The 27,500-nt window shown below is 41.6% G+C and overlaps 68 non-coding genes across 68 annotated transcripts in view; all 68 read right to left on the reverse strand.

Moving 5' to 3' along the window:
• The window catches only part of trnaa-ugc (transfer RNA alanine (anticodon UGC)), a 72-nt gene extending 70 nt beyond the window's left edge, over positions 1 to 2 (reverse strand). Inside the window, exon 1 of the tRNA in view lies at positions 1 to 2. This exon is cut by the window's left edge and continues 70 nt beyond it. This is a non-coding gene — a tRNA (tRNA-Ala).
• A 94-nt stretch (positions 3 to 96) lies between these two features.
• On the reverse strand, positions 97 to 168 carry trnaa-ugc (transfer RNA alanine (anticodon UGC)). Its single transcript has one exon. It is a non-coding gene; the product is annotated as a tRNA-Ala (tRNA).
• Positions 169 to 261: 93 nt separating this feature from the next.
• Positions 262 to 333, reverse strand: trnaa-ugc (transfer RNA alanine (anticodon UGC)). Its single transcript has one exon. It is a non-coding gene; the product is annotated as a tRNA-Ala (tRNA).
• Positions 334 to 591: 258 nt separating this feature from the next.
• On the reverse strand, positions 592 to 663 carry trnaa-ugc (transfer RNA alanine (anticodon UGC)). Its single transcript has one exon. It is a non-coding gene; the product is annotated as a tRNA-Ala (tRNA).
• Positions 664 to 1,448: 785 nt separating this feature from the next.
• trnaa-ugc (transfer RNA alanine (anticodon UGC)) lies at positions 1,449 to 1,520 on the reverse strand. The gene has a single exon. It is a non-coding gene; the product is annotated as a tRNA-Ala (tRNA).
• A 1,001-nt stretch (positions 1,521 to 2,521) lies between these two features.
• Positions 2,522 to 2,593, reverse strand: trnaa-ugc (transfer RNA alanine (anticodon UGC)). The gene has a single exon. It is a non-coding gene; the product is annotated as a tRNA-Ala (tRNA).
• A 93-nt stretch (positions 2,594 to 2,686) lies between these two features.
• trnaa-ugc (transfer RNA alanine (anticodon UGC)) lies at positions 2,687 to 2,758 on the reverse strand. Its single transcript has one exon. It is a non-coding gene; the product is annotated as a tRNA-Ala (tRNA).
• Positions 2,759 to 3,893: 1,135 nt separating this feature from the next.
• Positions 3,894 to 3,965, reverse strand: trnaa-ugc (transfer RNA alanine (anticodon UGC)). Its single transcript has one exon. It is a non-coding gene; the product is annotated as a tRNA-Ala (tRNA).
• Positions 3,966 to 4,386: 421 nt separating this feature from the next.
• On the reverse strand, positions 4,387 to 4,458 carry trnaa-ugc (transfer RNA alanine (anticodon UGC)). Its single transcript has one exon. It is a non-coding gene; the product is annotated as a tRNA-Ala (tRNA).
• Positions 4,459 to 5,725: 1,267 nt separating this feature from the next.
• Positions 5,726 to 5,797, reverse strand: trnaa-ugc (transfer RNA alanine (anticodon UGC)). The gene has a single exon. It is a non-coding gene; the product is annotated as a tRNA-Ala (tRNA).
• Positions 5,798 to 6,053: 256 nt separating this feature from the next.
• Positions 6,054 to 6,125, reverse strand: trnaa-ugc (transfer RNA alanine (anticodon UGC)). Its single transcript has one exon. It is a non-coding gene; the product is annotated as a tRNA-Ala (tRNA).
• A 93-nt stretch (positions 6,126 to 6,218) lies between these two features.
• Positions 6,219 to 6,290, reverse strand: trnaa-ugc (transfer RNA alanine (anticodon UGC)). The gene has a single exon. It is a non-coding gene; the product is annotated as a tRNA-Ala (tRNA).
• Positions 6,291 to 6,383: 93 nt separating this feature from the next.
• trnaa-cgc (transfer RNA alanine (anticodon CGC)) lies at positions 6,384 to 6,455 on the reverse strand. Its single transcript has one exon. It is a non-coding gene; the product is annotated as a tRNA-Ala (tRNA).
• A 628-nt stretch (positions 6,456 to 7,083) lies between these two features.
• On the reverse strand, positions 7,084 to 7,155 carry trnaa-ugc (transfer RNA alanine (anticodon UGC)). Its single transcript has one exon. It is a non-coding gene; the product is annotated as a tRNA-Ala (tRNA).
• Positions 7,156 to 7,411: 256 nt separating this feature from the next.
• trnaa-ugc (transfer RNA alanine (anticodon UGC)) lies at positions 7,412 to 7,483 on the reverse strand. The gene has a single exon. It is a non-coding gene; the product is annotated as a tRNA-Ala (tRNA).
• Positions 7,484 to 7,740: 257 nt separating this feature from the next.
• On the reverse strand, positions 7,741 to 7,812 carry trnaa-cgc (transfer RNA alanine (anticodon CGC)). The gene has a single exon. It is a non-coding gene; the product is annotated as a tRNA-Ala (tRNA).
• A 981-nt stretch (positions 7,813 to 8,793) lies between these two features.
• trnaa-cgc (transfer RNA alanine (anticodon CGC)) lies at positions 8,794 to 8,865 on the reverse strand. The gene has a single exon. It is a non-coding gene; the product is annotated as a tRNA-Ala (tRNA).
• A 91-nt stretch (positions 8,866 to 8,956) lies between these two features.
• Positions 8,957 to 9,028, reverse strand: trnaa-cgc (transfer RNA alanine (anticodon CGC)). The gene has a single exon. It is a non-coding gene; the product is annotated as a tRNA-Ala (tRNA).
• A 292-nt stretch (positions 9,029 to 9,320) lies between these two features.
• On the reverse strand, positions 9,321 to 9,392 carry trnaa-ugc (transfer RNA alanine (anticodon UGC)). Its single transcript has one exon. It is a non-coding gene; the product is annotated as a tRNA-Ala (tRNA).
• Positions 9,393 to 9,485: 93 nt separating this feature from the next.
• trnaa-cgc (transfer RNA alanine (anticodon CGC)) lies at positions 9,486 to 9,557 on the reverse strand. The gene has a single exon. It is a non-coding gene; the product is annotated as a tRNA-Ala (tRNA).
• Positions 9,558 to 9,650: 93 nt separating this feature from the next.
• On the reverse strand, positions 9,651 to 9,722 carry trnaa-ugc (transfer RNA alanine (anticodon UGC)). The gene has a single exon. It is a non-coding gene; the product is annotated as a tRNA-Ala (tRNA).
• Positions 9,723 to 9,815: 93 nt separating this feature from the next.
• Positions 9,816 to 9,887, reverse strand: trnaa-ugc (transfer RNA alanine (anticodon UGC)). Its single transcript has one exon. It is a non-coding gene; the product is annotated as a tRNA-Ala (tRNA).
• Positions 9,888 to 9,978: 91 nt separating this feature from the next.
• On the reverse strand, positions 9,979 to 10,050 carry trnaa-ugc (transfer RNA alanine (anticodon UGC)). Its single transcript has one exon. It is a non-coding gene; the product is annotated as a tRNA-Ala (tRNA).
• Positions 10,051 to 10,143: 93 nt separating this feature from the next.
• Positions 10,144 to 10,215, reverse strand: trnaa-ugc (transfer RNA alanine (anticodon UGC)). The gene has a single exon. It is a non-coding gene; the product is annotated as a tRNA-Ala (tRNA).
• A 93-nt stretch (positions 10,216 to 10,308) lies between these two features.
• Positions 10,309 to 10,380, reverse strand: trnaa-ugc (transfer RNA alanine (anticodon UGC)). Its single transcript has one exon. It is a non-coding gene; the product is annotated as a tRNA-Ala (tRNA).
• A 93-nt stretch (positions 10,381 to 10,473) lies between these two features.
• Positions 10,474 to 10,545, reverse strand: trnaa-ugc (transfer RNA alanine (anticodon UGC)). Its single transcript has one exon. It is a non-coding gene; the product is annotated as a tRNA-Ala (tRNA).
• A 258-nt stretch (positions 10,546 to 10,803) lies between these two features.
• trnaa-cgc (transfer RNA alanine (anticodon CGC)) lies at positions 10,804 to 10,875 on the reverse strand. Its single transcript has one exon. It is a non-coding gene; the product is annotated as a tRNA-Ala (tRNA).
• A 93-nt stretch (positions 10,876 to 10,968) lies between these two features.
• On the reverse strand, positions 10,969 to 11,040 carry trnaa-ugc (transfer RNA alanine (anticodon UGC)). The gene has a single exon. It is a non-coding gene; the product is annotated as a tRNA-Ala (tRNA).
• Positions 11,041 to 11,133: 93 nt separating this feature from the next.
• Positions 11,134 to 11,205, reverse strand: trnaa-ugc (transfer RNA alanine (anticodon UGC)). Its single transcript has one exon. It is a non-coding gene; the product is annotated as a tRNA-Ala (tRNA).
• A 91-nt stretch (positions 11,206 to 11,296) lies between these two features.
• trnaa-ugc (transfer RNA alanine (anticodon UGC)) lies at positions 11,297 to 11,368 on the reverse strand. The gene has a single exon. It is a non-coding gene; the product is annotated as a tRNA-Ala (tRNA).
• A 93-nt stretch (positions 11,369 to 11,461) lies between these two features.
• trnaa-ugc (transfer RNA alanine (anticodon UGC)) lies at positions 11,462 to 11,533 on the reverse strand. The gene has a single exon. It is a non-coding gene; the product is annotated as a tRNA-Ala (tRNA).
• A 94-nt stretch (positions 11,534 to 11,627) lies between these two features.
• trnaa-ugc (transfer RNA alanine (anticodon UGC)) lies at positions 11,628 to 11,699 on the reverse strand. The gene has a single exon. It is a non-coding gene; the product is annotated as a tRNA-Ala (tRNA).
• Positions 11,700 to 11,792: 93 nt separating this feature from the next.
• On the reverse strand, positions 11,793 to 11,864 carry trnaa-ugc (transfer RNA alanine (anticodon UGC)). Its single transcript has one exon. It is a non-coding gene; the product is annotated as a tRNA-Ala (tRNA).
• Positions 11,865 to 12,122: 258 nt separating this feature from the next.
• On the reverse strand, positions 12,123 to 12,194 carry trnaa-ugc (transfer RNA alanine (anticodon UGC)). The gene has a single exon. It is a non-coding gene; the product is annotated as a tRNA-Ala (tRNA).
• A 785-nt stretch (positions 12,195 to 12,979) lies between these two features.
• Positions 12,980 to 13,051, reverse strand: trnaa-ugc (transfer RNA alanine (anticodon UGC)). Its single transcript has one exon. It is a non-coding gene; the product is annotated as a tRNA-Ala (tRNA).
• A 792-nt stretch (positions 13,052 to 13,843) lies between these two features.
• On the reverse strand, positions 13,844 to 13,915 carry trnaa-ugc (transfer RNA alanine (anticodon UGC)). Its single transcript has one exon. It is a non-coding gene; the product is annotated as a tRNA-Ala (tRNA).
• Positions 13,916 to 14,171: 256 nt separating this feature from the next.
• On the reverse strand, positions 14,172 to 14,243 carry trnaa-ugc (transfer RNA alanine (anticodon UGC)). Its single transcript has one exon. It is a non-coding gene; the product is annotated as a tRNA-Ala (tRNA).
• Positions 14,244 to 14,993: 750 nt separating this feature from the next.
• Positions 14,994 to 15,065, reverse strand: trnaa-ugc (transfer RNA alanine (anticodon UGC)). Its single transcript has one exon. It is a non-coding gene; the product is annotated as a tRNA-Ala (tRNA).
• Positions 15,066 to 15,158: 93 nt separating this feature from the next.
• Positions 15,159 to 15,230, reverse strand: trnaa-cgc (transfer RNA alanine (anticodon CGC)). Its single transcript has one exon. It is a non-coding gene; the product is annotated as a tRNA-Ala (tRNA).
• A 93-nt stretch (positions 15,231 to 15,323) lies between these two features.
• Positions 15,324 to 15,395, reverse strand: trnaa-cgc (transfer RNA alanine (anticodon CGC)). The gene has a single exon. It is a non-coding gene; the product is annotated as a tRNA-Ala (tRNA).
• Positions 15,396 to 16,376: 981 nt separating this feature from the next.
• On the reverse strand, positions 16,377 to 16,448 carry trnaa-cgc (transfer RNA alanine (anticodon CGC)). The gene has a single exon. It is a non-coding gene; the product is annotated as a tRNA-Ala (tRNA).
• A 91-nt stretch (positions 16,449 to 16,539) lies between these two features.
• On the reverse strand, positions 16,540 to 16,611 carry trnaa-cgc (transfer RNA alanine (anticodon CGC)). The gene has a single exon. It is a non-coding gene; the product is annotated as a tRNA-Ala (tRNA).
• A 292-nt stretch (positions 16,612 to 16,903) lies between these two features.
• Positions 16,904 to 16,975, reverse strand: trnaa-ugc (transfer RNA alanine (anticodon UGC)). The gene has a single exon. It is a non-coding gene; the product is annotated as a tRNA-Ala (tRNA).
• A 93-nt stretch (positions 16,976 to 17,068) lies between these two features.
• Positions 17,069 to 17,140, reverse strand: trnaa-cgc (transfer RNA alanine (anticodon CGC)). Its single transcript has one exon. It is a non-coding gene; the product is annotated as a tRNA-Ala (tRNA).
• A 93-nt stretch (positions 17,141 to 17,233) lies between these two features.
• Positions 17,234 to 17,305, reverse strand: trnaa-ugc (transfer RNA alanine (anticodon UGC)). The gene has a single exon. It is a non-coding gene; the product is annotated as a tRNA-Ala (tRNA).
• Positions 17,306 to 17,562: 257 nt separating this feature from the next.
• Positions 17,563 to 17,634, reverse strand: trnaa-cgc (transfer RNA alanine (anticodon CGC)). Its single transcript has one exon. It is a non-coding gene; the product is annotated as a tRNA-Ala (tRNA).
• Positions 17,635 to 17,727: 93 nt separating this feature from the next.
• Positions 17,728 to 17,799, reverse strand: trnaa-ugc (transfer RNA alanine (anticodon UGC)). The gene has a single exon. It is a non-coding gene; the product is annotated as a tRNA-Ala (tRNA).
• A 258-nt stretch (positions 17,800 to 18,057) lies between these two features.
• trnaa-cgc (transfer RNA alanine (anticodon CGC)) lies at positions 18,058 to 18,129 on the reverse strand. Its single transcript has one exon. It is a non-coding gene; the product is annotated as a tRNA-Ala (tRNA).
• A 292-nt stretch (positions 18,130 to 18,421) lies between these two features.
• trnaa-ugc (transfer RNA alanine (anticodon UGC)) lies at positions 18,422 to 18,493 on the reverse strand. The gene has a single exon. It is a non-coding gene; the product is annotated as a tRNA-Ala (tRNA).
• A 93-nt stretch (positions 18,494 to 18,586) lies between these two features.
• trnaa-cgc (transfer RNA alanine (anticodon CGC)) lies at positions 18,587 to 18,658 on the reverse strand. The gene has a single exon. It is a non-coding gene; the product is annotated as a tRNA-Ala (tRNA).
• A 93-nt stretch (positions 18,659 to 18,751) lies between these two features.
• Positions 18,752 to 18,823, reverse strand: trnaa-ugc (transfer RNA alanine (anticodon UGC)). Its single transcript has one exon. It is a non-coding gene; the product is annotated as a tRNA-Ala (tRNA).
• A 257-nt stretch (positions 18,824 to 19,080) lies between these two features.
• trnaa-cgc (transfer RNA alanine (anticodon CGC)) lies at positions 19,081 to 19,152 on the reverse strand. Its single transcript has one exon. It is a non-coding gene; the product is annotated as a tRNA-Ala (tRNA).
• Positions 19,153 to 19,245: 93 nt separating this feature from the next.
• On the reverse strand, positions 19,246 to 19,317 carry trnaa-ugc (transfer RNA alanine (anticodon UGC)). Its single transcript has one exon. It is a non-coding gene; the product is annotated as a tRNA-Ala (tRNA).
• Positions 19,318 to 20,363: 1,046 nt separating this feature from the next.
• Positions 20,364 to 20,435, reverse strand: trnaa-cgc (transfer RNA alanine (anticodon CGC)). The gene has a single exon. It is a non-coding gene; the product is annotated as a tRNA-Ala (tRNA).
• Positions 20,436 to 20,892: 457 nt separating this feature from the next.
• On the reverse strand, positions 20,893 to 20,964 carry trnaa-ugc (transfer RNA alanine (anticodon UGC)). Its single transcript has one exon. It is a non-coding gene; the product is annotated as a tRNA-Ala (tRNA).
• Positions 20,965 to 21,055: 91 nt separating this feature from the next.
• Positions 21,056 to 21,127, reverse strand: trnaa-ugc (transfer RNA alanine (anticodon UGC)). Its single transcript has one exon. It is a non-coding gene; the product is annotated as a tRNA-Ala (tRNA).
• A 93-nt stretch (positions 21,128 to 21,220) lies between these two features.
• On the reverse strand, positions 21,221 to 21,292 carry trnaa-ugc (transfer RNA alanine (anticodon UGC)). The gene has a single exon. It is a non-coding gene; the product is annotated as a tRNA-Ala (tRNA).
• A 93-nt stretch (positions 21,293 to 21,385) lies between these two features.
• trnaa-ugc (transfer RNA alanine (anticodon UGC)) lies at positions 21,386 to 21,457 on the reverse strand. The gene has a single exon. It is a non-coding gene; the product is annotated as a tRNA-Ala (tRNA).
• Positions 21,458 to 22,241: 784 nt separating this feature from the next.
• On the reverse strand, positions 22,242 to 22,313 carry trnaa-ugc (transfer RNA alanine (anticodon UGC)). Its single transcript has one exon. It is a non-coding gene; the product is annotated as a tRNA-Ala (tRNA).
• Positions 22,314 to 22,569: 256 nt separating this feature from the next.
• trnaa-ugc (transfer RNA alanine (anticodon UGC)) lies at positions 22,570 to 22,641 on the reverse strand. The gene has a single exon. It is a non-coding gene; the product is annotated as a tRNA-Ala (tRNA).
• A 2,237-nt stretch (positions 22,642 to 24,878) lies between these two features.
• Positions 24,879 to 24,950, reverse strand: trnaa-ugc (transfer RNA alanine (anticodon UGC)). The gene has a single exon. It is a non-coding gene; the product is annotated as a tRNA-Ala (tRNA).
• Positions 24,951 to 25,043: 93 nt separating this feature from the next.
• Positions 25,044 to 25,115, reverse strand: trnaa-cgc (transfer RNA alanine (anticodon CGC)). The gene has a single exon. It is a non-coding gene; the product is annotated as a tRNA-Ala (tRNA).
• A 93-nt stretch (positions 25,116 to 25,208) lies between these two features.
• trnaa-ugc (transfer RNA alanine (anticodon UGC)) lies at positions 25,209 to 25,280 on the reverse strand. The gene has a single exon. It is a non-coding gene; the product is annotated as a tRNA-Ala (tRNA).
• A 93-nt stretch (positions 25,281 to 25,373) lies between these two features.
• Positions 25,374 to 25,445, reverse strand: trnaa-cgc (transfer RNA alanine (anticodon CGC)). Its single transcript has one exon. It is a non-coding gene; the product is annotated as a tRNA-Ala (tRNA).
• Positions 25,446 to 25,538: 93 nt separating this feature from the next.
• trnaa-cgc (transfer RNA alanine (anticodon CGC)) lies at positions 25,539 to 25,610 on the reverse strand. The gene has a single exon. It is a non-coding gene; the product is annotated as a tRNA-Ala (tRNA).
• Positions 25,611 to 26,238: 628 nt separating this feature from the next.
• On the reverse strand, positions 26,239 to 26,310 carry trnaa-ugc (transfer RNA alanine (anticodon UGC)). The gene has a single exon. It is a non-coding gene; the product is annotated as a tRNA-Ala (tRNA).
• A 256-nt stretch (positions 26,311 to 26,566) lies between these two features.
• Positions 26,567 to 26,638, reverse strand: trnaa-ugc (transfer RNA alanine (anticodon UGC)). The gene has a single exon. It is a non-coding gene; the product is annotated as a tRNA-Ala (tRNA).
• Positions 26,639 to 27,388: 750 nt separating this feature from the next.
• trnaa-ugc (transfer RNA alanine (anticodon UGC)) lies at positions 27,389 to 27,460 on the reverse strand. Its single transcript has one exon. It is a non-coding gene; the product is annotated as a tRNA-Ala (tRNA).
• Between the last annotated feature and the right edge of the window lie 40 nt (positions 27,461 to 27,500).

The raw sequence follows: 27,500 nt of genomic DNA on the forward strand, positions 1-27,500 counted from the left end.
CCTGCTGTGGGTGTCGTGTTTCTCTTGTTTGAACAATATCTTTATGCACGATGCCTGTGTGATATATTTTTTTTTTCTTAAAAGTCTAACATTGCTTGGAGATGCTGGGGATTGAACCCAGGACCTCATACATGCAAAGCATGCGCTCTACCACTGAGCTACATCCCCTGCTATGGTCTTTGCATTTCTCCTGTTTAAACAATATCTTTATGCACGATGCCTGTGTGACATATGACTTTGACTTAAAAGTCCAGCATTACTTGGAGAAGCTGGGGATTGAACACAGTACCTCATACATGCAAAGCATGCGCTCTACCACTGAGCTACATCCCCTGCTGTGGGTGTCGTGTTTCTCTTGTTTGAACAATATCTTTATGCACGATGCCTGTGTGATATATTTTTTTTTCTTAAAAGTCTAACATTGCTTGGAGATGCTGGGGATTGAAGCCAGGACCTCATACATGCAAAGTATGCGCTCTACCACTGAGCTACATCCCATGCTGTGGGTGTCGTGTTTCTCTTGTTTGAACAATATCTTTATGCACGATGCCTGTGTGATATATTTTTTTTTCTTAAAAGTCTAACATTGCTTGGAGATGCTGGGGATTGAACCCACGACCTCATACATGCAAAGCATGCGCTCTACCACTGAGCTACATCCCCTGCTGTGGGTGTCGTGTTTCTCTTGTTTAAACAATATCTTTATGCACGATGCCTGTGTGATGTATGGCTTTGACTTAAAAGTCTAACATTGCTTGAAGATTGAACCCAGGACCTCATACATGCGAATATAAGTGTGTTCTTTTTTTTACTTACATGTATCTTTAAATCAAAATTTATAGTTGATAAAGGTCAACACTGGAATGCATGCATATGCAGTTCAGATGTTTAAGAAACAGTTAAAGAACCCCATTGCTTGGAGTTGCTGGGGAGATTTAACCCAGGACCTCATACATGCAAGGCTGCACTCTACCATTGAGCTGCATCCCCTCATTATGATAAGCGTGTTCTGTTATGTACTTACATATACATGTTTAAGAAACAGGGAAAGAACCATATTGCTTGGAGAGGCTGTGGATTGAACCTAAGACCTCATACATGTGAAGCATGCGCTCTACCATTGAGCTGCATCCCCTCAAAATGGTAAGTTGGTTCTGCTTTTTACTTCCATGTATCTTTAAATCAAAATTTATAGTTGATAAAGGTCAACACTTCAATGAATACATATGCAGTTCAGATGTTTAAGAAACAGGGAGAGAAATTAATGGAAAGCTCCATATTGCTTGGAGATGCTGGGGATTGAACCCAGGACCTCATACATGCAAAGCATGCAGTCTACCACTGAGCTACAACCACTGCATCAACTGTTGTATTCTCTTGTTTAAATAATATCTTTATGCACGATACCTGTGTAATATATGGCTTTGACTTAAAAGTCCAGCATTACTTGGAGAAGCTGGGGATTGAACCCAGGACCTCATACATGCAAAACATGCGCTCTACCAGTGAGCTACATCCCCTGCTGTGGCTGTTGTGTTTCTCTTGTTTAAACAATATCTTTATGCACGATGCCTGTGTGATATATGACTTTGACTTAAAAGTCCAGCATTACTTGGAGAAGCTGGGAATTGTACCCAGGACCTCATACATGCAATGCACTCGCTCTACCACTGAGCTGCATCCCCTGCTGCGGCTCTTGTGTTTCTCTTGTTTAAACAATATCTTTATGCACGATACCTGTGATGTATGGCTTTGACTTAAAAGTCTAACATCTCATGTACCCCTTTTCCACCAACAAGAACCGGGTGCTGGTTCAGAGCCAGAGCCAAAGCTGGTTCAGAGTGGGTTCGACTGACGAGCTTAATAAGAACCGATTTGCCTTTCCACCGGCTAGAGAGCCACAACAGAGCCAGATCTTACGTCACTGTATACGTCTCATGTTGCCCAGCAACGCTAGTGCGGTAGCGCCAAACAGTACGCCAGGCTTGTTCGAGATGCATCGGCTTCTCGCAGATCGATCTCCGCATGACATCAAAGCACTGCGATAGCGATCTAAAAGCACAAGGAGTCGTATGTTCTCCAAACACTCCCGCAGCTCCGATCGGTCCGCGCCGCTCCGATGCATCTCGAACAAGCCATCAACAATAACGGACGTTGCAATACTATGGATGCTCATGGGTTTACAAAATACATCGGAGTCCAACGCGTTTGTGCAGCTCGCCGTAACTTACATAGACGGATATTTATAATTGAGCTGCTATTAGCTCGACTAGCTGCTATTTAAAAATGGCGGTCACAAGTTTCTATTCGTCTTGTTGGTCACGGTAACCCCGCCCCCAGCCCCTGACGCAAGTGGTTCTTACTTGGCTCTGTTCTAGACCAGCAATGATTTGGTGCTACTTAAGAACCACTTTTCCTGGTTCGGAGCTGGTGCTTTGCGTGTGGAAAACCAAAGAACCGTATTGAAACTAGGCTCTGGCTCCGAACCAGCACCAGCTCTGCCTTGGTGGAAAAGGGGTAATGGAGATGCTGGGGATTGAACCCAGGACCTCATACATGCAAAGCATGCGCTCAACCACTGAGCTACATCCCCTGCTGTGGTTTTTGCATTTCTCCTGTTTAAACAATATCTTTATGCACGATGCCAGTGTGATATATGACTTTGACTTAAAAGTCCAGCATTACTTGGAGAAGCTGGGGATTGAACCCAGGACCTCATACATGCAAAGCATGCGCTCTAACACTGAGCTACATCCCCTGCTGTGGCTGTCATGTTTCTCTTTTTTAAACAATATCTTTATGCACGATGCCTGTGTGATATATGGCTTTGACTTAAAAGTCTAACATTGTTTGGAGATGCTGTGGATTGAATCCAGGACCTCATACATGGAAGCGTGCACTCTACTACTTAGCTACATCCCCTGCTGTGGCTGTTGTGTTTCTCTTGTTTAAACAATATCTTTATGCACGATGCCTGTGTGATGTATGGCTTTGACTTAAAAGTCTAACATTGCTTGAAGATTGAACCCAGGACCTCATACATGCGAAAATAAGTGTGTTTTTTTTTTACTTACATGTATCTTTAAATCAAAATTTATAGTTGATAAAGGTCAACACTGGAATGAGTACATGCAGTTCAGATATTTAAGAAACAGTTAAAGAACCCCATTGCTTGGAGATACAACCCAGGACCTCATACATGCAAAGCATGCACCCTACCACTGAGCTACATCACCTCAAAATGGTAAGTGTGTTCTGTTATTTACTTATATGTACCTGTAAATCAAAATTTATAGTTGATAAAGGTCAACACTGGAATGCATACATATGCAGTTCAGATGTTTAAGAAACAGTTAAAGAACCCCATTGCTTGGAGATGCTGAACCCAGGACCGCATACATGCAAGGCTGCACTCTACCATTGAGCTGCATCCCCTCATTATGATAAGCGTGTTCTGTTATGTACTTACATATACATGTTTAAGAAACAGGGAAAGAACCATATTGCTTGGAGAGGCTGTGGATTGAACCTAGGACCTCATACATGTGAAGCATGCGCTCTACCATTGAGCTGCATCCCCTCAAAATGGTAAGTTGGTTCTGCTTTTTACTTCCATGTATCTTTAAATCAAAATTTATAGTTGATAAAGGTCAACACTTCAATGAATACATATGCAGTTCAGATGTTTAAGAAACAGGGAGAGAAATTAATAGAAAGCTCCATATTGCTTGGAGATGCTGGGGATTGAACCCAGGACCTCATACATGCAAAGCATGCAGTCTACCACTGAGCTACAACCACTGCTTCAACTGTTGTATTCTCTTGTTTAAATAATATCTTTATGCACGATACCTGTGTAATATATGGCTTTGACTTAAAAGTCCAGCATTACTTGGAGAAGCTGGGGATTGAACCCAGGACCTCATACATGCAAAACATGCGCTCTACCAGTGAGCTACATCCCCTGCTGTGGCTGTTGTGTTTCTCTTGTTTAAACAATATCTTTATGCACGATGCCTGTGTGATATATGACTTTGACTTAAAAGTCCAGCATTACTTGGAGAAGCTGGGGATTGTACCCAGGACCTCATACATGCAATGCACTCGCTCTACCACTGAGCTGCATCCCCTGCTGCGGCTCTTGTGTTTCTCTTGTTTAAACAATATCTTTATGCACGATACCTGTGATGTATGGCTTTGACTTAAAAGTCTAACATCTCATGGAGATGCTGGGGATTGAACCCTGGACCGCATACATGCAAAGCATGCGCTCTAACATTGAGCTACATCCCCTGCTGTGGCTGTCGTGTTTCTCTTTTTTAAACAATATCTTTATGCACGATGCCAGTGTGATATATGACTTTGACTTAAAAGTCCAGCATTACTTGGAGAAGCTGGGGATTGAACCCAGGACCTCATACATGCAAAGCACGCGCTCTAACACTGAGCTACATCCCCTGCTGTGGCTGTCGTGTTTCTCTTTTTTAAACAATATCTTTATGCACGATGCCTGTGTGATATATGGCTTTGACTTAAAAGTCTAACATTGTTTGGAGATGCTGTGGATTGAATCCAGGACCTCATACATGGAAGCGTGCACTCTACTACTTAGCTACATCCCCTGCTGTGGCTGTTGTGTTTCTCTTGTTTAAACAATATCTTTATGCACGATGCCTGTGTGATGTATGGCTTTGACTTAAAAGTCTAACATTGCTTGAAGATTGAACCCAGGACCTCATACATGCGAAAATAAGTGTGTTTTTTTTTTACTTACATGTATCTTTAAATCAAAATTTATAGTTGATAAAGGTCAACACTGGAATGAGTACATGCAGTTCAGATATTTAAGAAACAGTTAAAGAACCCCATTGCTTGGAGATACAACCCAGGACCTCATACATGCAAAGCATGCACCCTACCACTGAGCTACATCACCTCAAAATGGTAAGTGTGTTCTGTTATTTACTTATATGTACCTGTAAATCAAAATTTATAGTTGATAAAGGTCAACACTGGAATGCATACATATGCAGTTCAGATGTTTAAGAAACAGTTAAAGAACCCCATTGCTTGGAGATGCTGAACCCAGGACCTCATAAATTTTGTACCTGTAAATCAAAATTTATAGTTGATAAAGGTCAACACTGGAATGCATACATATGCAGTTCAGATGTTTAAGAAACAGTTGAAGAACCCCATTGCTTGGAGATGCTGAACCCAGGACCGCATACATGCAAGGCTGCACTCTACCATTGAGCTGCATCCCCTCATTATGATAAGCGTGTTCTGTTATGTACTTACATATACATGTTTAAGAAACAGGGAAAGAACCATATTGCTTGGAGAGGCTGTGGATTGAACCTAAGACCTCATACATGTGAAGCATGCGCTCTACCATTGAGCTGCATCCCCTCAAAATGGTAAGTTGGTTCTGCTTTTTACTTCCATGTATCTTTAAATCAAAATTTATAGTTGATAAAGGTCAACACTTCAATGAATACATATGCAGTTCAGATGTTTAAGAAACAGGGAGAGAAATTAATAGAAAGCTCCATATTGCTTGGAGATGCTGGGGATTGAACCCAGGACCTCATACATGCAAAGCATGCAGTCTACCACTGAGCTACAACCACTGCTTCAACTGTTGTATTCTCTTGTTTAAATAATATCTTTATGCACGATACCTGTGTAATATATGGCTTTGACTTAAAAGTCCAGCATTACTTGGAGAAGCTGGGGATTGAACCCAGGACCTCATACATGCAAAACATGCGCTCTACCAGTGAGCTACATCCCCTGCTGTGGCTGTTGTGTTTCTCTTGTTTAAACAATATCTTTATGCACGATGCCTGTGTGATATATGACTTTGACTTAAAAGTCCAGCATTACTTGGAGAAGCTGGGGATTGTACCCAGGACCTCATACATGCAATGCACTCGCTCTACCACTGAGCTGCATCCCCTGCTGCGGCTCTTGTGTTTCTCTTGTTTAAACAATATCTTTATGCACGATACCTGTGATGTATGGCTTTGACTTAAAAGTCTAACATCTCATGGAGATGCTGGGGATTGAAGCCAGGATCTCATACATGCAAAGCATGCGCTCAACCACTGAGCTACATCCCCTGCTGTGGTTTTTGCATTTCTCCTGTTTAAACAATATCTTTATGCACGATGCCTGTGTGATATATGACTTTGACTTAAAAGTTCAGCATTACTTGGAGAAGCTGGGGATTGAACCCAGGACCTCATACATGCAAAGCATGCGCTCTACCACTGAGCTACATCCCCTGCTGTGGCTTTCGTGTTTCTCTTGTTTAAACAATATCTTTATGCACGAGGCCTGTGTGATATATGACTTTGACTTAAAAGTCTAACATTGTTTGGAGATGCTGTGGATTGAATCCAGGACCTCATACATGCGAAGCATGCGCTCTACCACTGAGCTACATCCCCTGCTGTGGTTGTTGCATTTCTCCGGTTTAAACAATATCTTTATGCACAATGCCTGTGTGATATATGGCTTTGACTTAAAAGTCTAACATTGTTTGGAGATTGAACCCAGGACCTCATACATGCGAAAATAAGTGTGTTCTTTTTTTTACTTACTTGTATCTTTAAATCAAAATTTATAGTTGATAAAGGTCAACACTGGAATGAGTACATGCAGTTCAGATATTTAAGAAACAGTTAAAGAACCCCATTGCTTGGAGATACAACCCAGGACCTCATACATGCAAAGCATGCACCCTACCACTGAGCTACATCACCTCAAATTGGTAAGTGTGTTCTGTTATTTACATATATGTACCTGTAAATCAAAATTTATAGTTGATAAAGGTCAACACTGGAATGCATACATATGCAGTTCAGATGTTTAAGAAACAGGGAGAGAAATTAATGGAAAGCTCCATATTGCTTGGAGATGCTGGGGATTGAACCCAGGACCTCATACATGCAAAGCATGCAGTCTACCACTGAGCTACAACCACTGCTTCAACTGTTGTATTCTCTTGTTTAAATAATATCTTTATGCACGATACCTGTGTAATATATGGCTTTGACTTAAAAGTCCAGCATTACTTGGAGAAGCTGGGGTTTGAACCCAGGACCTCATACATGCAAAACATGCGCTCTACCAGTGAGCTACATCACCTGCTGTGGCTGTTGTGTTTCTCTTGTTTAAACAATATCTTTATGCACGATGCCTGTGTGATATATGACTTTGACTTAAAAGTCCAGCATTACTTGGAGAAGCTGGGAATTGTTCCCAGGACCTCATACATGCAATGCACTCGCTCTACCACTGAGTTGCATCCCCTGCTGCGGCTCTTGTGTTTCTCTTGTTTAAACAATATCTTTATGCACGATACCTGTGATGTATGGCTTTGACTTAAAAGTCTAACATCTCATGGAGATGCTGGGGATTGAAGCCAGGACCTCATACATGCAAAGCATGCGCTCTACCACTGAGCTACATCCCCTACTGTGGTTTTTGCATTTCTCCTGTTTAAACAATATCTTTATGCACGATGCCTGTGTGATATATGACTTTGACTTAAAAGTCCAGCATTACTTGGAGAAGCTGGGGATTGTACCCAGGACCTCATACATGCAAAGCATGCAGTCTACCACTGAGCTACAACCACTGCTTCAACTGTTGTATTCTCTTGTTTAAATAATATCTTTATGCACGATGCCTGTGTGATATATTTTTTTTTCTTAAAAGTCTAACATTGCTTGGAGATGCTGGGGATTGAACCCAGGACCTCATACATGCGAAGCATGCGCTCTACCACTGAGCTACATCCCCTGCTGTGGTTGTTGCATTTCTCCGGTTTAAACAATATCTTTATGCACAATGCCTGTGTGATATATGACTTTGACTTAAAAGTCCAGCATTACTTGGAGAAGCTGGGGATTGAATCCAGGACCTCATACATGCGAACCATGCGCTCTAACACTGAGCTACATCCCCTGCTGTGGCAGATGTGTTTCTCTTGATTAAACAATATCTTTATGCACGATGCCTGTGTGATGTATGGCTTTGAATTAAAGTCTAACATTGCTTGAAGATTGAACCCAGGACCTCATACATGCGAAAATAAGTGTGTTCTTTTTTTTACTTACATGTATCTTTAAATCAAAATTTATAGTTGATAAAGGTCAACACTGGAATGAATACATGCAGTTCAGATGTTTAAGAAACAGTTAAAGAACCCCATTGCTTGGAAATGCAACCCAGGACCTCATACATGCAAAGCATGCACCCTACCACTGAGCTACATCACCTCAAAATGGTAAGTGTGTTCTGTTATTTACTTACATGTACCTGTAAATCAAGATTTATAGTTGATAAAGGTCAACACTGGAATGCATACATATGCAGTTCAGATGTTTAAGAAACAGTTAAAGAACCCCATTGCTTGGAGATGCTGGGGAGATTGAACCCAGGACCTCGTACATGCAAGGCTGCACTCTACTATTGAGCTGCATCCCCTCATTATGATAAGCGTGTTCTGTTATGTACTTACATATACATGTTTAAGAAACAGGGAAAGAACCATATTGCTTGGAGAGGCTGGGGATTGAACCTAGGACCTCATACATGTGAAGCATGCGCTCTACCATTGAGCTGCATCCCCTCAAAATGGTAAGTTGGTTCTGCTTTTTACTTCCATGTATCTTTAAATTAAAATTTATAGTTGATAAAGGTCAACACTTCAATGAATACATATGCAGTTCAGATGTTTAAGAAACAGGGAGAGAAATTAATGGAAAGCTCCATATTGCTTGGAGATGCTGGGGAATGAACCCAGGACCTCATACATGCGAAGCATGCGCTCTCCCACTGAGCTACATCCACTGCTCCAACTGTTGTATTTCTCTTGTTTAAATAATATCTTTATGCACAATGCCTATGTGATATGGCTTTGACTTAAAAGTCCAACATTGCATGGAGAAGCTGGGGATTGAACCCAGGACCTCATACATGCGAAACATTCGCTCTACCACTGAGCTACATCCCCTCATTATGATAAGCGTGTTCTGTTATTTACTTGGATGTACCTTTAAATCAAAATTTATAGGTGATAAAGGGCAACACTGGAATGCATACATATGCAGTTCAGATGTTTCAGAAACAGTTAAAGAACCCCATTGCTTGGAAGATTGAACCCAGGACCTCATACATGCAAAGCATGCAGTCTACCACTGAGCTACAACCACTGCTTCAACTGTTGTATTTCTCTTGTTTAAATAGTATCTTTATGCACGATACCTGTGTAATATATGGCTTTGACTTAAAAGTCCAGCATTACTTGGAGAAGCTGGGTATTGCACCCAGGACCTCATATATGCAAAGCATGCGCTCTACCACTGAGCTACATCCCCTACTGTTGCTGTTGTGTTTCTCTTGTTTAAACAATATCTTTATGCACGATGCCTGTGTGATATATTTTTTTTTCTTAAAAGTTTAACATTGCTTGGAGATGCTGGGGATTGAACCCAGGACCTCATACATGCGAAGCATGCGCTCTACCACTGAGCTACATCCCCTGCTGTGGTTGTTGCATTTCTCCTGTTTAAACAATATCTTTATGCACAATGCCTGTGTGATATATGACTTTGACTTAAAAGTCCAGCATTACTTGGAGAAGCTGGGGATTGAACCCAGGACCTCATACATGCAAAGCATGCGCTCTACCACTGAGCTACATCCCCTGCTGAGGTTGTTGCATTTCTCCTGTTTAAACAATATCTTTATGCACAATGCCTGTGTGATATATGACTTTGACTTAAAAGTCCAGCATTACTTGGAGATGCTGGGGATTGAACCCTGGACCGCATACATGCAAAGCATGCGCTCTACCAGTGAGCTACATCCCCTGCTGTGGCTCTTGTGTTTCTCTTGTTTAAACAATATCTTTATGCACGATACCTGTGATGTATGGCTTTGACTTAAAAGTCTAACATCTCATGGAGATGCTGGGGATTGAACCCAGGACCTCATACATGCAAAGCATGCGCTCTACCACTGAGCTACATCCCCTGCTATGGTCTTTGCATTTCTCCTGTTTAAACAATATCTTTATGCACGATGCCTGTGTGACATATGACTTTGACTTAAAAGTCCAGCATTACTTGGAGAAGCTGGGGATTGAACACAGTACCTCATACATGCAAAGCATGCGCTCTACCACTGAGCTACATCCCCTGCTGTGGGAGTCGTGTTTCTCTTGTTTGAACAATATCTTTATGCACGATGCCTGTGTGATATATTTTTTTTTCTTAAAAGTCTAACATTGCTTGGAGATGCTGGGGATTGAACCCAGGACCTCATACATGCAAAGCATGCGCTCTACCACTGAGCTACATCCCCTGCTATGGTCTTTGCATTTCTCCTGTTTAAACAATATCTTTATGCACGATGCCTGTGTGACATATGACTTTGACTTAAAAGTCCAGCATTACTTGGAGAAGCTGGGGATTGAACACAGTACCTCATACATGCAAAGCATGCGCTCTACCACTGAGCTACATCCCCTGCTGTGGGTGTCGTGTTTCTCTTGTTTGAACAATATCTTTATGCACGATGCCTGTGTGATATATTTTTTTTTCTTAAAAGTCTAACATTGCTTGGAGATGCTGGGGATTGAAGCCAGGACCTCATACATGCAAAGTATGCGCTCTACCACTGAGCTACATCCCATGCTGTGGGTGTTGTGTTTCTCTTGTTTGAACAATATCTTTATGCACGATGCCTGTGTGATATATTTTTTTTTCTTAAAAGTCTAACATTGCTTGGAGATGCTGGGGATTGAACCCAGGACCTCATACATGCGAAGCATGCGCTCTACCACTGAGCTACATCCCCTGCTGTGGTTGTTGCATTTCTCCTGTTTAAACAATATCTTTATGCACAATGCCTGTGTGATATATGACTTTGACTTAAAAGTCCAGCATTACTTGGAGAAGCTGGGGATTGAACCCAGGACCTCATACATGCAAAGCATGCGCTCTACCACTGAGCTACATCCCCTGCTGTGGTTGTTGCATTTCTCCTGTTTAAACAATATCTTTATGCACAATGCCTGTGTGATATATGACTTTGACTTAAAAGTCCAGCATTACTTGGAGATGCTGGGGATTGAACCCTGGACCTCATACATGCAAAGCATGCGCTCTACCAGTGAGCTACATCCCCTGCTGTGGCTCTTGTGTTTCTCTTGTTTAAACAATATCTTTATGCACGATACCTGTGATGTATGGCTTTGACTTAAAAGTCTAACATCTCATGGAGATGCTGGGGATTGAACCCAGGACCTCATACATGCAAAGCATGCGCTCTACCACTGAGCTACATCCCCTGCTATGGTCTTTGCATTTCTCCTGTTTAAACAATATCTTTATGCACGATGCCTGTGTGACATATGACTTTGACTTAAAAGTCCAGCATTACTTGGAGAAGCTGGGGATTGAACACAGTACCTCATACATGCAAAGCATGCGCTCTACCACTGAGCTACATCCCCTGCTGTGGGTGTCGTGTTTCTCTTGTTTGAACAATATCTTTATGCACGATGCCTGTGTGATATATTTTTTTTTTCTTAAAAGTCTAACATTGCTTGGAGATGCTGGGGATTGAACCCAGGACCTCATACATGCAAAGCATGCGCTCTACCACTGAGCTACATCCCCTGCTATGGTCTTTGCATTTCTCCTGTTTAAACAATATCTTTATGCACGATGCCTGTGTGACATATGACTTTGACTTAAAAGTCCAGCATTACTTGGAGAAGCTGGGGATTGAACACAGTACCTCATACATGCAAAGCATGCGCTCTACCACTGAGCTACATCCCCTGCTGTGGGTGTCGTGTTTCTCTTGTTTGAACAATATCTTTATGCACGATGCCTGTGTGATATATATTTTTTTCTTAAAAGTCTAACATTGCTTGGAGATGCTGGGGATTGAAGCCAGGACCTCATACATGCAAAGTATGCGCTCTACCACTGAGCTACATCCCATGCTGTGGGTGTCGTGTTTCTCTTGTTTGAACAATATCTTTATGCACGATGCCTGTGTGATATATTTTTTTTTCTTAAAAGTCTAACATTGCTTGGAGATGCTGGGGATTGAACCCACGACCTCATACATGCAAAGCATGCGCTCTACCACTGAGCTACATCCCCTGCTGTGGGTGTCGTGTTTCTCTTGTTTAAACAATATCTTTATGCACGATGCCTGTGTGATGTATGGCTTTGACTTAAAAGTCTAACATTGCTTGAAGATTGAACCCAGGACCTCATACATGCGAATATAAGTGTGTTCTTTTTTTTACTTACATGTATCTTTAAATCAAAATTTATAGTTGATAAAGGTCAACACTGGAATGCATGCATATGCAGTTCAGATGTTTAAGAAACAGTTAAAGAACCCCATTGCTTGGAGTTGCTGGGGAGATTTAACCCAGGACCTCATACATGCAAGGCTGCACTCTACCATTGAGCTGCATCCCCTCATTAAGATAAGCGTGTTCTGTTATGTACTTACATATACATGTTTAAGAAACAGGGAAAGAACCATATTGCTTGGAGAGGCTGTGGATTGAACCTAAGACCTCATACATGTGAAGCATGCGCTCTACCATTGAGCTGCATCCCCTCAAAATGGTAAGTTGGTTCTGCTTTTTACTTCCATGTATCTTTAAATCAAAATTTATAGTTGATAAAGGTCAACACTTCAATGAATACATATGCAGTTCAGATGTTTAAGAAACAGGGAGAGAAATTAATGGAAAGCTCCATATTGCTTGGAGATGCTGGGGATTGAACCCAGGACCTCATACATGCAAAGCATGCAGTCTACCACTGAGCTACAACCACTGCATCAACTGTTGTATTCTCTTGTTTAAATAATATCTTTATGCACGATACCTGTGTAATATATGGCTTTGACTTAAAAGTCCAGCATTACTTGGAGAAGCTGGGGATTGAACCCAGGACCTCATACATGCAAAACATGCGCTCTACCAGTGAGCTACATCCCCTGCTGTGGCTGTTGTGTTTCTCTTGTTTAAACAATATCTTTATGCACGATGCCTGTGTGATATATGACTTTGACTTAAAAGTCCAGCACTACTTGGAGAAGCTGGGGATTGAACCCAGGACCTCATACATGCAAGCATGCGCTCTACCACTGAGCTACATCCCCTGCTGTGGTTGTTGCATTTCTCCGGTTTAAACAATATCTTTATGCACAATGCCTGTGTGATATATGGCTTTGACTTAAAAGTCTAACATTGTTTGGAGATTGAACCCAGGACCTCATACATGCGAAAATAAGTGTGTTCTTTTTTTTACTTACTTGTATCTTTAAATCAAAATTTATAGTTGATAAAGGTCAACACTGGAATGAGTACATGCAGTTCAGATATTTAAGAAACAGTTAAAGAACCCCATTGCTTGGAGATACAACCCAGGACCTCATACATGCAAAGCATGCACCCTACCACTGAGCTACATCACCTCAAATTGGTAAGTGTGTTCTGTTATTTACTTATATGTACCTGTAAATCAAAATTTATAGTTGATAAAGGTCAACACTGGAATGCATACATATGCAGTTCAGATGTTTAAGAAACAGGGAGAGAAATTAATGGAAAGCTCCATATTGCTTGGAGATGCTGGGGATTGAACCCAGGACCTCATACATGCAAAGCATGCAGTCTACCACTGAGCTACAACCACTGCTTCAACTGTTGTATTCTCTTGTTTAAATAATATCTTTATGCACGATACCTGTGTAATATATGGCTTTGACTTAAAAGTCCAGCATTACTTGGAGAAGCTGGGGTTTGAACCCAGGACCTCATACATGCAAAACATGCGCTCTACCAGTGAGCTACATCACCTGCTGTGGCTGTTGTGTTTCTCTTGTTTAAACAATATCTTTATGCACGATGCCTGTGTGATAGATGACTTTGACTTAAAAGTCCAGCATTACTTGGAGAAGCTGGGAATTGTTCCCAGGACCTCATACATGCAATGCACTCGCTCTACCACTGAGTTGCATCCCCTGCTGCGGCTCTTGTGTTTCTCTTGTTTAAACAATATCTTTATGCACGATACCTGTGATGTATGGCTTTGACTTAAAAGTCTAACATCTCATGGAGATGCTGGGGATTGAAGCCAGGACCTCATACATGCAAAGCATGCTCTCTACCACTGAGCTACATCCCCTACTGTGGTTTTTGCATTTCTCCTGTTTAAACAATATCTTTATGCACGATGCCTGTGTGATATATGACTTTGACTTAAAAGTCCAGCATTACTTGGAGAAGCTGGGGATTGTACCCAGGACCTCATACATGCAAAGCATGCAGTCTACCACTGAGCTACAACCACTGCTTCAACTGTTGTATTCTCTTGTTTAAATAATATCTTTATGCACGATACCTGTGTAATATATGGCTTTGACTTAAAAGTCCAGCATTACGTGGAGAAGTTGGGTATTGCACCCAGGACCTCATACATGCAAAGCATACACTCTACCACTGAGCTACATCCCCTGCTGTGGCTGTTGTGTTTCTCTTGTTTAAACAATATCTTTATGCACGATGCCTGTGTGATATATGACTTTGACTTAAAAGTCCAGCATTACTTGGAGAAGCTGGGGATTGTACCCAGGACCTCATACATGCAATGCATGCGCTCTACCACTGAGCTACGTCCCCTGCTGCGGCTCTTGTGTTTCTCTTGTTTAAACAATATCTTTATGCACGATACCTGTGTGATGTATGGCTTTGACTTAAAAGTCCAGCATTACTTGGAGAGGCTTGGGATTGTAGCCAGGACCTCATACATGCAATGCACTCGCTCTACCACTGAGCTACGTCCCCTGCTGCGGCTCTTGTGTTTCTCTTGTTTAAACAATATCTTTATGCACGATACCTGTGATGTATGGCTTTGACTTAAAAGTCTAACATCTCATGGAGATGCTGGGGATTGAACTCAGGAACTCATACATGCAAAGCATGCGCTCTACCAGTGAGCTACATCCCCTGCTGTGGTTTTTGCATTTCTCCTGTTTAAACAATATCTTTATGCACAATGCCTGTGTGATATATGACTTTGACTTAAAAGTCCAGCATTACTTGGAGAAGCTGGGGATTGAACCGAGGACCTCATACATGCGAAGCATGCGCTCTACCACTGAGCTACATCCCCTGCTGTGGTTGTTGCATTTCTCCGGTTTAAACAATATCTTTATGCACAATGCCTGTGTGATATATGACTTTGACTTAAAAGTCCAGCATTACTTGGAGAAGCTGGGGATTGAACCCAGGACCTCATACATGCGAAGCATGCGCTCTACCAATGAGCTACATCCCCTGCTGTGGTTGTTGCATTTCTCCGGTTTAAACAATATCTTTATGCACAATGCCTGTGTGATATATGACTTTGACTTAAAAGTACAGCATTACTTGGAGAAGCTGGGGATTGAATCCAGGACCTCATACATGCGAACCATGCGCTCTAACACTGAGCTACATCCCCTGCTGTGGCAGATGTGTTTCTCTTGATTAAACAATATCTTAATGCACGATGCCTGTGTGATGTATGGCTTTGAATTAAAGTCTAACATTGCTTGAAGATTGAACCCAGGACCTCATACATGCGAAAATGAGTGTGTTCTTTTTTTTACTTACATGTATCTTTAAATCAAAATTTATAGTTGATAAAGGTCAACACTGGAATGAATACATGCAGTTCAGATGTTTAAGAAACAGTTAAAGAACCCCATTGCTTGGAAATGCAACCCAGGACCTCATACATGCAAAGCATGCACCCTACCACTGAGCTACATCACCTCAAAATGGTAAGTGTGTTCTGTTATTTACTTACATGTACCTGTAAATCAAGATTTATAGTTGATAAAGGTCAACACTGGAATGCATACATATGCAGTTCAGATGTTTAAGAAACAGTTAAAGAACCCCATTGCTTGGAGATGCTGGGGAGATTGAACCCAGGACCTCGTACATGCAAGGCTGCACTCTACTATTGAGCTGCATCCCCTCATTATGATAAGCGTGTTCTGTTATGTACTTACATATACATGTTTAAGAAACAGGGAAAGAACCATATTGCTTGGAGAGGCTGGGGATTGAACCTAGGACCTCATACATGTGAAGCATGCGCTCTACCATTGAGCTGCATCCCCTCAAAATGGTAAGTTGGTTCTGCTTTTTACTTCCATGTATCTTTAAATTAAAATTTATAGTTGATAAAGGTCAACACTTCAATGAATACATATGCAGTTCAGATGTTTAAGAAACAGGGAGAGAAATTAATGGAAAGCTCCATATTGCTTGGAGATGCTGGGGAATGAACCCAGGACCTCATACATGCGAAGCATGCGCTCTCCCACTGAGCTACATCCACTGCTCCAACTGTTGTATTTCTCTTGTTTAAATAATATCTTTATGCACAATGCCTATGTGATATGGCTTTGACTTAAAAGTCCAACATTGCATGGAGAAGCTGGGGATTGAACCCAGGACCTCATACATGCGAAGCATTCGCTCTACCACTGAGCTACATCCCCTCATTATGATAAGCGTGTTCTGTTATTTACTTGGATGTACCTTTAAATCAAAATTTATAGGTGATAAAGGGCAACACTGGAATGCATACATATGCAGTTCAGATGTTTCAGAAACAGTTAAAGAACCCCATTGCTTGGAAGATTGAACCCAGGACCTCATACATGCAAAGCATGCAGTCTACCACTGAGCTACAACCACTGCTTCAACTGTTGTATTTCTCTTGTTTAAATAGTATCTTTATGCACGATACCTGTGTAATATATGGCTTTGACTTAAAAGTCCAGCATTACTTGGAGAAGCTGGGTATTGCACCCAGGACCTCATATATGCAAAGCATGCGCTCTACCACTGAGCTACATCCCCTACTGTTGCTGTTGTGTTTCTCTTGTTTAAACAATATCTTTATGCACGATGCCTGTGTGATATATTTTTTTTTCTTAAAAGTTTAACATTGCTTGGAGATGCTGGGGATTGAACACAGGACCTCATACATGCGAAGCATGCGCTCTACCACTGAGCTACATCCCCTGCTGTGGTTGTTGCATTTCTCCTGTTTAAACAATATCTTTATGCACAATGCCTGTGTGATATATGACTTTGACTTAAAAGTCCAGCATTACTTGGAGAAGCTGGGGATTGAACCCAGGACCTCATACATGCAAAGCATGCGCTCTACCACTGAGCTACATCCCCTGCTGTGGTTGTTGCATTTCTCCTGTTTAAACAATATCTTTATGCACAATGCCTGTGTGATATATGACTTTGACTTAAAAGTCCAGCATTACTTGGAGATGCTGGGGATTGAACCCTGGACCGCATACATGCAAAGCATGCGCTCTACCAGTGAGCTGCATCCCCTGCTGTGGCTGTTGTGTTTCTCTTGTTTAAACAATATCTTTATGCACGATGCCTGTGTGATATATTTTTTTTCTTAAAAGTTTAACATTGCTTGGAGATGCTGGGGATTGAACCCAGGACCTCATACATGCGAAGCATGCGCTCTACCACTGAGCTACATCCCCTGCTGTGGTTTTTGCATTTCTCCTGTTTAAACAATATCTTTATGCACAATGCCTGTGTGATATATGACTTTGACTTAAAAGTCCAGCATTACTTGGAGAAGCTGAGGATTGAACCGAGGACCTCATACATGCAAAGCATGCGCTCTACCACTGAGCTACATCCCCTGCTGTGGTTGTTGCATTTCTCCTGTTTAAACAATATCTTTATGCACAATGCCTGTGTGATATATGACTTTGACTTAAAAGTCCAGCATTACTTGGAGATGCTGGGGATTGAACCCTGGACCGCATACATGCAAAGCATGCGCTCTAACATTGAGCTACATCCCCTGCTGTGGCTGTCGTGTTTCTCTTTTTTAAACAATATCTTTATGCACGATGCCTGTGTGATGTATGGCTTTGACTTAAAAGTCCAACATTGCATGGAGAAGCTGGGGATTGAACCCAGGACCTCATACATGCGAAGCATTCGCTCTACCACTGAGCTACATCCCCTCATTATGATAAGCGTGTTCTGTTATTTACTTGGATGTACCTTTAAATCAAAATTTATAGGTGATAAAGGGCAACACTGGAATGCATACATATGCAGTTCAGATGTTTCAGAAACAGTTAAAGAACCCCATTGCTTGGAAGATTGAACCCAGGACCTCATACATGCAAAGCATGCAGTCTACCACTGAGCTACAACCACTGCTTCAACTGTTGTATTTCTCTTGTTTAAATAGTATCTTTATGCACGATACCTGTGTAATATATGGCTTTGACTTAAAAGTCCAGCATTACTTGGAGAAGCTGGGTATTGCACCCAGGACCTCATATATGCAAAGCATGCGCTCTACCACTGAGCTACATCCCCTACTGTTGCTGTTGTGTTTCTCTTGTTTAAACAATATCTTTATGCACGATGCCTGTGTGATATATTTTTTTTTCTTAAAAGTTTAACATTGCTTGGAGATGCTGGGGATTGAACACAGGACCTCATACATGCGAAGCATGCGCTCTACCACTGAGCTACATCCCTTGCTGTGGTTGTTGCATTTCTCCTGTTTAAACAATATCTTTATGCACAATGCCTGTGTGATATATGACTTTGACTTAAAAGTCCAGCATTACTTGGAGAAGCTGGGGATTGAACCCAGGACCTCATACATGCAAAGCATGCGCTCTACCACTGAGCTACATCCCCTGCTGTGGTTGTTGCATTTCTCCTGTTTAAACAATATCTTTATGCACAATGCCTGTGTGATATATGACTTTGACTTAAAAGTCCAGCATTACTTGGAGATGCTGGGGATTGAACCCTGGACCGCATACATGCAAAGCATGCGCTCTACCAGTGAGCTGCATCCCCTGCTGTGGCTGTTGTGTTTCTCTTGTTTAAACAATATCTTTATGCACGATGCCTGTGTGATATATTTTTTTTCTTAAAAGTTTAACATTGCTTGGAGATGCTGGGGATTGAACCCAGGACCTCATACATGCGAAGCATGCGCTCTACCACTGAGCTACATCCCCTGCTGTGGTTTTTGCATTTCTCCTGTTTAAACAATATCTTTATGCACAATGCCTGTGTGATATATGACTTTGACTTAAAAGTCCAGCATTACTTGGAGAAGCTGAGGATTGAACCGAGGACCTCATACATGCAAAGCATGCGCTCTACCACTGAGCTACATCCCCTGCTGTGGTTGTTGCATTTCTCCTGTTTAAACAATATCTTTATGCACAATGCCTGTGTGATATATGACTTTGACTTAAAAGTCCAGCATTACTTGGAGATGCTGGGGATTGAACCCTGGACCGCATACATGCAAAGCATGCGCTCTAACATTGAGCTACATCCCCTGCTGTGGCTGTCGTGTTTCTCTTTTTTAAACAATATCTTGATGCACGATGCCTGTGTGATGTATGGCTTTGACTTAAAGTCTAACATTGCTTGAAGATTGAACCCAGGACCTCATACATGCGAAAATAAGTGTGTTCTTTTTTTTACTTACATGTATCTTTAAATCAAAATTTATAGTTGATAAATGTCAACACTGGAATGAATACATGCAGTTCAGATGTTTAAGAAACAGTTAAAGAACCCCATTGCTTGGAGATGCTGGGGAGATTGAACCCAGGACCTCATACATGCAAGGCTGCACTCTACCATTGAGCTGCATCCCCTCATTATGATAAGCGTGTTCTGTTATGTACTTACATATACATGTTTAAGAAACAGGGAAAGAACCATATTGCTTGGAGAGGCTGGGGATTGAACCTAGGACCTCATACATGTGAAGCATGCGCTCTACCATTGAGCTGCATCCCCTCAAAATGGTAAGTTGGTTCTGCTTTTTACTTCCATGTATCTTTAAATTAAAATTTATAGTTGATAAAGGTCAACACTTCAATGAATACATATGCAGTTCAGATGTTTAAGAAACAGGGAGAGAAATTAATGGAAAGCTCCATATTGCTTGGAGATGCTGGGGATTGAACCCAGGACCTCATACATGCAAAGCATGTGCATATATCACATATGTGATATATGGCTTTGACTTAAAAGTCCCACATTGCATGGAGAATCTGGGGATTGACCCCAGGACCTCATACATGCAAAGCATGCGCTCTCCCACTAAGCTACATCCACTGCTACAACTGTTGTATTTCTCTTGTTTAAATAATATCTTTATGCACAATGCCTATGTGATATGGCTTTGACTTAAAAGTCCAACATTGCATGGAGAAGCTGGGGATTGAACCCAGGACCTCATACATGCGAAGCATGCGCTCTACCACTGAGCTACATCCCCTCATTATGATAAACGTGTTCTGTTATTTACTTGCATGTACCTTTAAATCAAAATTTATAGGTGATAAAGGGCAACACTGGAATGCATACATATGCAGTACAGATGTTTCAGAAACAGTTAAAGAACCCCATTGCTTGGAAGATTGAACCCAGGACCTCATACATGCAAAGCATGCAGTCTACCACTGAGCTACAACCACTGCTTCAACTGTTGTATTTCTCTTGTTTAAATAATATCTTTATGCACGATACCTGTGTAATATATGGCTTTGACTTAAAAGTCCAGCATTACTTGGAGAAGCTGGGTATTGCACCCAGGACCTCATATATGCAAAGCATGCACTCTACCACTGAGCTACATCCCCTGCTGTGGCTGTTGTGTTTCTCTTGTTTAAACAATATCTTTATGCACGATACCTGTGTAATATATGGCTTTGACTTAAAAGTCCAGCATTACTTGGAGAAGCTGGGTATTGCACCCAGGACCTCATACATGCAATGCATGCGCTCTACCACTGAGCTACATCCCCTGCTGCGGCTCTTGTGTTTCTCTTGTTTAAACAATATCTTTATGCACGATACCTGTGATGTATGGCTTTGACTTAAAAGTCTAACATCTCATGGAGATGCTGGGGATTGAACCCAGGACCTCATACATGCAAAGCATGCGCTCTACCACTGAGCTACATCCCCTGCTATGGTCTTTGCATTTCTCCTGTTTAAACAATATCTTTATGCACGATGCCTGTGTGATATATGACTTTGACTTAAAAGTCCAGCATTACTTGGAGAAGCTGAGGATTGAACCGAGGACCTCATACATGCAAAGCATGCGCTCTACCACTGAGCTACATCCCCTGCTGTGGGTGTCGTGTTTCTCTTGTTTGAACAATATCTTTATGCACGATGCCTGTGTGATATATTTTTTTTTCTTAAAATTCTAACATTGCTTGGAGATGCTGGGGATTGAACCCACGACCTCATACATGCAAAGCATGCGCTCTACCACTGAGCTACATCCCCTGCTGTGGGTGTCGTGTTTCTCTTGTTTAAACAATATCTTTATGCACGATGCCTGTGTGATGTATGGCTTTGACTTAAAAGTCTAACATTGCTTGAAGATTGAACCCAGGACCTCATACATGCGAAAATAAGTGTGTTCTTTTTTTACTTACATGTATCTTTAAATCAAAATTTATAGTTGATAAAGGTCAACACTGGAATGCATGCATATGCAGTTCAGATGTTTAAGAAACAGTTAAAGAACCCCATTGCTTGGAGTTGCTGGGGAGATTGAACCCAGGACCTCATACATGCAAGGCTGCACTCTACCATTGAGCTGCATCCCCTCATTATGATAAGCGTGTTCTGTTATGTACTTACATATACATGTTTAAGAAACAGGGAAAGAACCATATTGCTTGGAGAGGCTGTGGATTGAACCTAAGACCTCATACATGTGAAGCATGCGCTCTACCATTGAGCTGCATCCCCTCAAAATGGTAAGTTGGTTCTGCTTTTTGCTTCCATGTATCTTTAAATCAAAATTTATAGTTGATAAAGGTCAACACTTCAATGAATACATATGCAGTTCAGATGTTTAAGAAACAGGGAGAGAAATTAATGGAAAGGTCCATATTGCTTGGAGATGCTGGGGATTGAACCCAGGACCTCATACATGCAAAGCATGCAGTCTACCACTGAGCTACAACCACTGCATCAACTGTTGTATTCTCTTGTTTAAATAATATCTTTATGCACGATACCTGTGTAATATATGGCTTTGACTTAAAAGTCCAGCATTACTTGGAGAAGCTGGGGATTGAACCCAGGACCTCATACATGCAAAACATGCGCTCTACCAGTGAGCTACATCCCCTGCTGTGGCTGTTGTGTTTCTCTTGTTTAAACAATATCTTTATGCACGATGCCTGTGTGATATATGACTTTGACTTAAAAGTCCAGCATTACTTGGAGAAGCTGGGAATTGTACCCAGGACCTCATACATGCAATGCACTCGCTCTACCACTGAGCTGCATCCCCTGCTGCGGCTCTTGTGTTTCTCTTGTTTAAACAATATCTTTATGCACGATACCTGTGATGTATGGCTTTGACTTAAAAGTCTAACATCTCATGGAGATGCTGGGGATTGAACCCAGGACCTCATACATGCAAAGCATGCGCTCAACCACTGAGCTACATCCCCTGCTGTGGTTTTTGCATTTCTCCTGTTTAAACAATATCTTTATGCACGATGCCTGTGTGATATATGACTTTGACTTAAAAGTCCAGCATTACTTGGAGAAGCTGGGGATTGAACCCAAGACCTCGTACATGCAAAGCATGCGCTCTAACACTGAGCTACATCCCCTGCTGTGGCTGTTGTGTTTCTCTTTTTTAAACAATATCTTTATGCACGATGCCTGTGTGATATATGGCTTTGACTTAAAAGTCTAACATTGTTTGGAGATGCTGTGGATTGAATCCAGGACCTCATACATGCGAAGCGTGCACTCTACTACTTAGCTACATCCCCTGCTGTGGCTGTTGTGTTTCTCTTGTTTAAACAATATCTTTATGCACGATGCCTGTGTGATGTATGGCTTTGACTTAAAAGTCTAACATTGCTTGAAGATTGAACCCAGGACCTCATACATGCGAAAATAAGTGTGTTTTTTTTTTTACTTACATGTATCTTTAAATCAAAATTTATAGTTGATAAAGGTCAACACTGGAATGAGTACATGCAGTTCAGATATTTAAGAAACAGTTAAAGAACCCCATTGCTTGGAGATACAACCCAGGACCTCATACATGCAAAGCATGCACCCTACCACTGAGCTACATCACCTCAAAATGGTAAGTGTGTTCTGTTATTTACTTATATGTACCTGTAAATCAAAATTTATAGTTGACAAAGGTCAACACTGGAATGCATACATATGCAGTTCAGATGTTTAAGAAACAGTTAAAGAACCCCATTGCTTGGAGATGCTGAACCCAGGACCTCATAAATTTTGTACCTGTAAATCAAAATTTATAGTTGATAAAGGTCAACACTGGAATGCATACATATGCAGTTCAGATGTTTAAGAAACAGTTGAAGAACCCCATTGCTTGGAGATGCTGAACCCAGGACCGCATACATGCAAGGCTGCACTCTACCATTGAGCTGCATCCCCTCATTATGATAAGCGTGTTCTGTTATGTACTTACATATACATGTTTAAGAAACAGGGAAAGAACCATATTGCTTGGAGAGGCTGTGGATTGAACCTAAGACCTCATACATGTGAAGCATGCGCTCTACCATTGAGCTGCATCCCCTCAAAATGGTAAGTTGGTTCTGCTTTTTACTTCCATGTATCTTTAAATCAAAATTTATAGTTGATAAAGGTCAACACTTCAATGAATACATATGCAGTTCAGATGTTTAAGAAACAGGGAGAGAAATTAATAGAAAGCTCCATATTGCTTGGAGATGCTGGGGATTGAACCCAGGACCTCATACATGCAAAGCATGCAGTCTACCACTGAGCTACAACCACTGCTTCAACTGTTGTATTCTCTTGTTTAAATAATATCTTTATGCCCGATACCTGTGTAATATATGGCTTTGACTTAAAAGTCCAGCATTACTTGGAGAAGCTGGGGATTGAACCCAGGACCTCATACATGCAAAACATGCGCTCTACCAGTGGCTGTTGTGTTTCTCTTGTTTAAACAATATCTTTATGCACGATGCCTGTGTGATATATGACTTTGACTTAAAAGTCCAGCATTACTTGGAGAAGCTGGGGATTGAACCCAGGACCTCATACATGCAAAGCATGCAGTCTACCACTGAGCTACAACCACTGCTTCAACTGTTGTATTCTCTTGTTTAAATAATATCTTTATGCACGATACCTGTGTAATATATGGCTTTGACTTAAAAGTCCAGCATTACGTGGAGAAGTTGGGTATTGCACCCAGGACCTCATACATGCAAAGCATACACTCTACCACTGAGCTACATCCCCTGCTGTGGCTGTTGTGTTTCTCTTGTTTAAACAATATCTTTATGCACGATGCCTGTGTGATATATGACTTTGACTTAAAAGTCCAGCATTACTTGGAGAAGCTGGGGATTGTACCCAGGACCTCATACATGCAATGCATGCGCTCTACCACTGAGCTACGTCCCCTGCTGCGGCTCTTGTGTTTCTCTTGTTTAAACAATATCTTTATGCACGATACCTGTGTGATGCATGGCTTTGACTTAAAAGTCCAGCATTACTTGGAGAGGCTGGGGATTGTACCCAGGACCTCATACATGCAATGCACTCGCTCTACCACTGAGCTACGTCCCCTGCTGCGGCTCTTGTGTTTCTCTTGTTTAAACAATATCTTTATGCACGATACCTGTGATGTATGGCTTTGACTTAAAAGTCTAACATCTCATGGAGATGCTGGGGATTGAACCCAGGACCTCATACATGCAAAGCATGCGCTCTACCAGTGAGCTACATCCCCTGCTGTGGTTTTTGCATTTCTCCTGTTTAAACAATATCTTTATGCACAATGCCTGTGTGATATATGACTTTGACTTAAAAGTCCAGCATTACTTGGAGAAGCTGGGGATTGAACCGAGGACCTCATAGATGCGAAGCATGCGCTCTACCACTGAGCTACATCCCCTGCTGTGGTTGTTGCATTTCTCCGGTTTAAACAATATCTTTATGCACAATGCCTGTGTGATATATGACTTTGACTTAAAAGTCAAGCATTACTTGGAGAAGCTGGGGATTGAACCCTGGACCTCATACATGCAAAGCATGCGCTCTACCACTGAGCTACATCCCCTGCTGTGGCTCTTGTGTTTCTCTTGTTTAAACAATATCTTTATGCACGATGCCTGTGTGATATATTTTTTTTTCTTAAAAGTCTAACATTGCTTGGAGATGCTGGGGATTGAACCCAGGACCTCATACATGCGAAGCATGCGCTCTACCACTGAGCTACATACCCTGCTGTGGTTGTTGCATTTCTCCGGTTTAAACAATATCTTTATGCACAATGCCTGTGTGATATATGACTTTGACTTAAAAGTCCAGCATTACTTGGAGAAGCTGGGGATTGAACCCAGGACCTCATACATGCGAAGCATGCGCTCTACCACTGAGCTACATCCCCTGCTGTGGTTGTTGCATTTCTCCGGTTTAAACAATATCTTTATGCACAATGCCTGTGTGATATATGGCTTTGACTTAAAAGTCTAACATTGTTTGGAGATTGAACCCAGGACCTCATACATGCGAAAATAAGTGTGTTCTTTTTTTTACTTACTTGTATCTTTAAATATAAATTTATAGTTGATAAAGGTCAACACTGGAATGAGTACATGCAGTTCAGATATTTAAGAAACAGTTAAAGAACCCCATTGCTTGGAGATACAACCCAGGACCTCATACATGCAAAGCATGCACCCTACCACTGAGCTACATCACCTCAAATTGGTAAGTGTGTTCTGTTATTTACTTATATGTACCTGTAAATCAAAATTTATAGTTGATAAAGGTCAACACTGGAATGCATACATATGCAGTTCAGATGTTTAAGAAACAGGGAGAGAAATTAATGGAAAGCTCCATATTGCTTGGAGATGCTGGGGATTGAACCCAGGACCTCATACATGCAAAGCATGCAGTCTACCACTGAGCTACAACCACTGCTTCAACTGTGGTATTCTCTTGTTTAAATAATATCTTTATGCACGATACCTGTGTAATATATGGCTTTGACTTAAAAGTCCAGCATTACTTGGAGAAGCTGGGGTTTGAACCCAGGACCTCATACATGCAAAACATGCGCTCTACCAGTGAGCTACATCCCCTGCTGTGGCTGTTGTGTTTCTCTTGTTTAAACAATATCTTTATGCACGATGCCTGTGTGATATATGACTTTGACTTAAAAGTCCAGCATTACTTGGAGAAGCTGGGAATTGTACCCAGGACCTCATACATGCAATGCACTCGCTCTACCACTGAGTTGCATCCCCTGCTGCGGCTCTTGTGTTTCTCTTGTTTAAACAATATCTTTATGCACGATACCTGTGATGTATGGCTTTGACTTAAAAGTCTAACATCTCATGGAGATGCTGGGGATTGAAGCCAGGACCTCATACATGCAAAGCATGCGCTCTACCACTGAGCTACATCCCCTGCTGTGGTTTTTGCATTTCTCCTGTTTAAACAATATCTTTATGCACGATGCCTGTGTGATATATGACTTTGACTTAAAAGTCCAGCATTACTTGGAGATGCTGGGGATTGTACCCAGGACCTCATACATGCAAAGCATGCAGTCTACCACTGAGCTACAACCACTGCTTCAACTGTTGTATTCTCTTGTTTAAATAATATCTTTATGCACGATACCTGTGTAATATATGGCTTTGACTTAAAAGTCCAGCATTACGTGGAGAAGTTGGGTATTGCACCCAGGACCTCATACATGCAAAGCATACACTCTACCACTGAGCTACATCCCCTGCTGTGGCTGTTGTGTTTCTCTTGTTTAAACAATATCTTTATGCACGATGCCTGTGTGATATATGACTTTGACTTAAAAGTCCAGCATTACTTGGAGAAGCTGGGGATTGTACCCAGGACCTCATACATGCAATGCATGCGCTCTACCACTGAGCTACGTCCCCTGGTGCGGCTCTTGTGTTTCTCTTGTTTAAACAATATCTTTATGCACGATACCTGTGTGATGTATGGCTTTGACTTAAAAGTCCAGCATTACTTGGAGAGGCTGGGGATTGTAGCCAGGACCTCATACATGCAATGCACTCGCTCTACCACTGAGCTACGTCCTCTGCTGCGGCTCTTGTGTTTCTCTTGTTTAAACAATATCTTTATGCACGATACTTGTGATGTATGGCTTTGACTTAAAAGTCTAACATCTCATGGAGATGCTGGGGATTGAACCCAGGACCTCATACATGCAAAGCATGCGCTCTACCAGTGAGCTACATCCCCTGCTGTGGTTTTTGCATTTCTCCTGTTTAAACAATATCTT

This window comes from Siphateles boraxobius, unplaced genomic scaffold (assembly GCF_051911475.1).
Source record: "Siphateles boraxobius isolate OS27281-9 unplaced genomic scaffold, OSU_SipBor_1 143, whole genome shotgun sequence".
Classification (NCBI taxonomy): domain Eukaryota; kingdom Metazoa; phylum Chordata; class Actinopteri; order Cypriniformes; family Leuciscidae; genus Siphateles; species Siphateles boraxobius.